Source organism: Trachymyrmex cornetzi, unplaced genomic scaffold (assembly GCF_001594075.2).
Source record: "Trachymyrmex cornetzi isolate Tcor2-1 unplaced genomic scaffold, Tcor1.1 scaffold318, whole genome shotgun sequence".
NCBI classification, from domain to species: Eukaryota; Metazoa; Arthropoda; class Insecta; order Hymenoptera; family Formicidae; genus Trachymyrmex; species Trachymyrmex cornetzi.
In genome coordinates, this window is record NW_017297877.1 from 68,100 (window position 1) to 73,738 (window position 5,639).

Sequence of the window (5,639 nt, forward strand, 5' to 3'; positions counted from 1 at the left end):
TTTCATACAACAGTATAGTTTGTAATAGCGTTGAACATGTCGAATTTTGTGCCTGGAAACTACGATTTGCAGACAGCATTGATTTTTTGTTACCATTTGAAGAAAACTACTGCTGAATCGCATCGAATGCTTGTCGAAGCTTACGGTGAGCATGCTCTTGGTAAATCACAGTGCTTTGAGTGATTTAAAAAATTCAAAAGTGGCGATTTTGACGTGAGAAGCGAAGAACGTGGAAAACCACCGAAAAAGTTTGAAGACAGCGAATTGCAAGCATTGTTGGATGAGGATGACGCTCAAACTCAACAACTCGCGGATCAATTGAATGTGACACGAGAAGCCGTCTCCATACGTTTGAAATCCATGGGAAAGATCCAGAAGATGGGAAAATGGGTTTCACATGAACTGAATGAAACGCAGCAGGAAAACTGAAAAACCACTTGCGAAATGCTGCTCGCCAGGTACAAAAGAAAGTCATTTCTCCATCGAATTGTGACTGGCGATGAAAAGTGGATATATTTTGAGAATTCTAAGCGTAAAAGATCATAGGTAACTCCAGGCGAACCATCGACATCGACTGCAAGACCAAATCGCTATGGACGGAAGATAAGGCTCTGTGTTTGGTGGGATTAGAGTCCTAGATTTATCAGAGAGGCGCAACCGGTGTTATGCTTATATTCTGATTCGCTGTTGCAATCTAACCAATTGCGTGACTTGGCAGCCGTTTATAGTACTAGTGACATATTTCTATTTCATTTTATCCTATACGTTCCATCTCACATTATCCTACACATCTTATCTTGTTTGACATAGTTTAAAGGCAGTTTCATAGCATGTCGGCCATGTTTAGTACTCTCCTTAGCACCTTTGTTATACTGACTTAAGCCGGTTGCGCCTCTCTGATAAATCTAGGACTCTAGATGGGATCAGAAAGGTGTGATGTATTATAAGCTGCTAAAACCTGGTGAAACCGTTAATACTGAACGCTACCGACAACAAATGATCAATTTGAATCAAGCTTTGCGTGAAAACGATCGGAATATCAAAAAAGGCAACACAAAGTGATTTTGCTTCATGATAATGCACCATCACACACAGCAAAACTGGACAAGGAAACGATTGAGGCGTTTGGTTGGGAAATACTTTCGCATGCGGCTTACTCACCAGACTTGGCTCCGTCCGATTACTACTTATTTGCATCGATGGGACACGCACTTGCTCAGCAGCGCTTCACTTCTTACAAAGATGTACGAAAATGGCTAGATGACTGGTTTGGCTCAAAAGAGCAACAATTTTTTTGGCATGACATCCACAAATTGTCAGACAGGTGGGAAAAATGTGGTAGCTAGCGGTGGGCAATACTTCGAATAAAATATTTTTTATCATTTTCATGCAATAAACATGTATTTTCTATTAAAAAATTCCGGTTTCATATTTACATACCTGGTATATATAAGAAGAAACAGTATAAAAAGAAATAGTATACAGACTCCTTTTTCATTCTTGTTTTCCTTCTTTTTTACTTTTGTTTCATTCTTTTTTTTATTCTAGGTTTAATAAAAATGCATGTAGCTTGACTTTGTTATAGAGTCTCTATCCAGTTTGTCCTTATACATATACTGTGCCGATTCAGTCAGTACGTGCTTTGTTGGCGATCACACCTTTATATAGACAACGAAACAGAGATAGAACATGTAAGCATTTAAAAAAAATGAAATATTTAAAATAACTTGTACTGATAAATACCTAACCTTTTACAATTAATACAGGTCATCGTTATCGGAGTCAGATGTCGATAACATGGCTTCTTTTACAAGAAGTACTACTAAAAAAAAAAGAGGAAGATTAGAGGAGAACTTTCAAATAAAGAGAAGACATGGTACGCACGAAAGTTCCGTCCAGAATGGTTAAAACAAAAAGAATTTGAAGGTTGGTTAGAAGAAGTACCATCTGATATAAGTAAATGTAAATGTTTAGCTTGTAATGTGCAATTATTATGTGGAAAAAGTGAATTACTAAAACATGTGAATTCAAAAAAAACATAAGAGTCGTGTAGAAAATCATAAAAATACAAGGAAAATGGATACTTTTTTTTACTAAACAGAAGCAATTGAATAAAGAAGATCAAATCAAAAGAGCAGAAATCAAACTTAGAAAAAGACTACAATATGGTATATAGCAAGTACATATATAGTATATATTAGTAATTCAAGATTGAATTATTAAAAAGTAACGAAGATCCAGCTCCGACCGTAATAGGCAGTTAAATTTCTAGTATTAATTGAGCAGAAATCAAACTTAGTACCGTATTTGCAGAGCACAATGTAGCGTTCTTAATGATAGACCATCTAGTTACCTGTTCTACAGGACATATTTAATGATTCTGTTATAGAAAATGCAGCTAGGTCGAACTAAGTGTATTAACATAGTAAAATATGTTTTAGCACCTGAAATATTAAGAAAAACGATCAATTACTTAAAACATGCCAAATTTAGCATCTTAGTAGATGAAAGTACAGACATAAGTTTAAAAAAGTCTTTGTGTCTATTTATTAGGTACGTGACAGCTGCAAATAAAGTGAATACAAGTTTATTAGAATTAAACAATTCTTTGTCTGAAAGGCATATACCACGAATACCAGATAACAGTGGCGATTATTTCAAATCCTTTATTAAATACATGGAATCAAAAATAAACGTTTCGGTCCCAATCGGACCATCTTCAGTACTATTATGAATTAATTAGACATGATCCTATCATACGCAACATAACTATACAATTTAGTTAAGCCGTCAATGTTACTTAAAAATAACTTTTAATCATATCATTTTTAGCATCTGTCATTACATAAAAAATTTTTTCCTCTTTTCTCCTAAAAACGGAAGTCATGAATTTTTTTCTTTCTCGTCACTTATGCTTCACATTTTGTTAATCTCCTTTGTCACATAAAAAAATCCTTGTTGCATCACACAGAGTTACCAGATTCTGTCAAATTTTTTAATCTTTAATAGTCAAAAACTAACTAAAAATTTAATTATTTCCTTATCACATACCTGTGCGATTATGTTAATTTAACGTTACCAGTCATTTCTTTCTTAATACATCGCAGCTCAGCATAAAATCAATGGTAGAACGCAAACTTCCTGATTCTAATAACAACACCATTATTAATACAAATAAAACAATTAAAACTGTTATAATCTTAAAACGCACCTATGTTCCATTATCTCATAATCCAGTTCATAACGTCAACGCGGATAACTTTCAGTATCGTTCCAATTGTAGTGACAAACTAACATCTCAACGTACATCTCCAACTTATATAAATCGTAAACAAGTGGAGAGGGAAGCCGTTATATGTAAGAGATATTTAACAAAGGAAAATATGATTCTGGAAATTTCTCTGTGTCTGTCTGCTTGTTCATGCCGTTGATCTGTCTTTTTTTACTAATCATCTCTAACGTGAGTCTTTTATGAAAGAATAGCTCTGTGTCAAGTATTTGAATATTTTCCCAATCTAAATTATGTCCTAATTTCACTTGGTGATCCGAAACAACCGAACGAGTATCCTTTGTTTTCTTAATATCAGCTTTATGTTCTTTTATCCTAGTACCTAATTTCCTATTTATCTGACCTACATATGTTGAATCACAATTTGTGCAATTAATCTTATACACCATTTGAGAACTTTCCATTTTTTCTAGTTCTTTACCTAATTTAATAACTGAAGTTAAGGTGTTAATCGGTTTATATGCTACCTTATAATTATTTTTGTCTGCAATGCGCTTGAATTTTTCCGAAATGTTCTGTATGTAAGGTATTGTAAAATATTTTTTTATTAAATTACTATCCTCTATTTCTTTGTTAACATTCTTCTTGTTATTATACAAATTCTTTCTTTTCGATAAAGTTTTTATTCTATAATTTATAATAGAGAATATTATGTTCAACGGATAACCGTTCAAAAGCAAAACATTAATTAAGATTTCTATGTTCCTACTATGATAATACGGATGTGAAAGAAAAAGAATTCTATCAAATTGACTTATAATAACACCTCTCTTATGTTCATCCGGGTGATGCGATTTGTAACTCAAATACCTTCCCGAATTCGTCGGTTTTTTATAATTATTAAATTTGACACAGCCCTCCTCAATTCTGATCTTAAGAAAACAAAGGATGCTCGTACGGTTGTTTCGGATCACCGAGTGAAATTAGGACATAATTTAGATTGGGAAAATATTCAAATACTTGACACAAAGCCAGGCCCGGATTAAAGAGTTGAGGGGCCCGGGGCTATTTAACTTAAGGGGCCCTTCTTTTCAATCTAAAAAAAAAAAAAAAAAAAAGATCACGTCTGTATGTAAAGCAGTATAATTAGGTTATTTAATCTAAAGCAATAAATATTAAAATTGAATCATATAAAGATTAGGGACAAGTAAATAAATTAATACTTATTTTAGTTTTTTTAGTTAAAATTTTTTTTTCTCAATTTTAATTGTACAAAATCTTGTATTAAATTGTTGTAATCAATCGATCTTAGTAATTCGAATTCGATTGCTAAGCGAGTTAAAGATGTTAATCTTTCGTCCAACATCATTGCTCTGTACATATTTTTTATTCTTTTAAGAACAGAGAAAGATCTTTCTGCTTCACAATTTGCTATTGGTATAGTTACAAATATTCTAAGCGCTATGTAAACATTGGGAAAAACATCTGTCATTTGCTTCTCAACTATCCAGTTTAGTACTTTAAAAGGAGAAACAAAATTACTTTTTTCTTCTTGAACTTTTAAATTAGAAAAATATCCTTGCAGTTGTGATTTTATCATTGGAAGAAGCTGTTCCAGTTCGTAAATTAAATCAATTTGTAAATCTTTATGATAAACTTTAACTAAATTTTGAGCTTTTATTTTTATTTCATCTTTATTCATAGTCAAAAGATTGCATAAGAATCCAAATATTTCTGTAATATGAGCGTAAGCTTCGATTCTTTTGTACATTTCTGTAATGTATTTATCAATAATAACGTAAAAAGTTTCAATTCTGAATTTATTGGATCCCGATAATGTTTTTTTTTCTTTTTCATGATCTTTTAATTTTTTTGTAATTCTTCTTTTATCAACATTGGAATACTCTTGCGTGATAATTGAACTCAAAGCTTTTGATTGTTTTTCTATTCCCGAAAAATCATCTCGTAAATTTTTTAAAAATTCTACTAAAGATAGCATCATATTTTTGGCTATATTCAAGTCAAGCTCGACTTTTTGTAAATATGAACTGGTATAGCATTAAATCTACTCAAAATCTTATGCCAGAATACCGCCATAAAGGCATTTTCTAGTTTAATAATTTTATTTTTTAAAGATGAAGCTTCATGTCGTGTATCTAATTTTTGAGTTTGATCGTCAGCTAAATGGCTTAGAGCATTAAAAATACCAGTAAAATTATTTACAAGAGCACTTACAGCATCTGCTCTTTTTGACCATCGAGTAATGGATAAGCTCGTAAGTTTACCATTTTCTTGCTGTAAAATATTCCACCTGTGAATGGAAGAACTAAAATTTTAATCAAAAAGTTAAAATTTTTTCCTTAATGTAACGGGGGCCCCTATTTCCGTGGGGCCTGGGGCTACAGCTCCC

At 32.3% G+C, this 5,639-nt stretch overlaps 1 long non-coding RNA gene across 1 annotated transcript; it reads left to right on the forward strand.

The window, feature by feature from the left end:
- Positions 1–1,225: 1,225 nt before the first annotated feature.
- Positions 1,226–2,190, forward strand: LOC108762704 (uncharacterized). Its single transcript, XR_001940187.1, has 3 exons — positions 1,226–1,244; positions 1,586–1,691; positions 1,767–2,190. It is a non-coding gene; the product is annotated as an uncharacterized LOC108762704 (long non-coding RNA).
- The last annotated feature ends 3,449 nt before the right edge of the window (positions 2,191–5,639 follow it).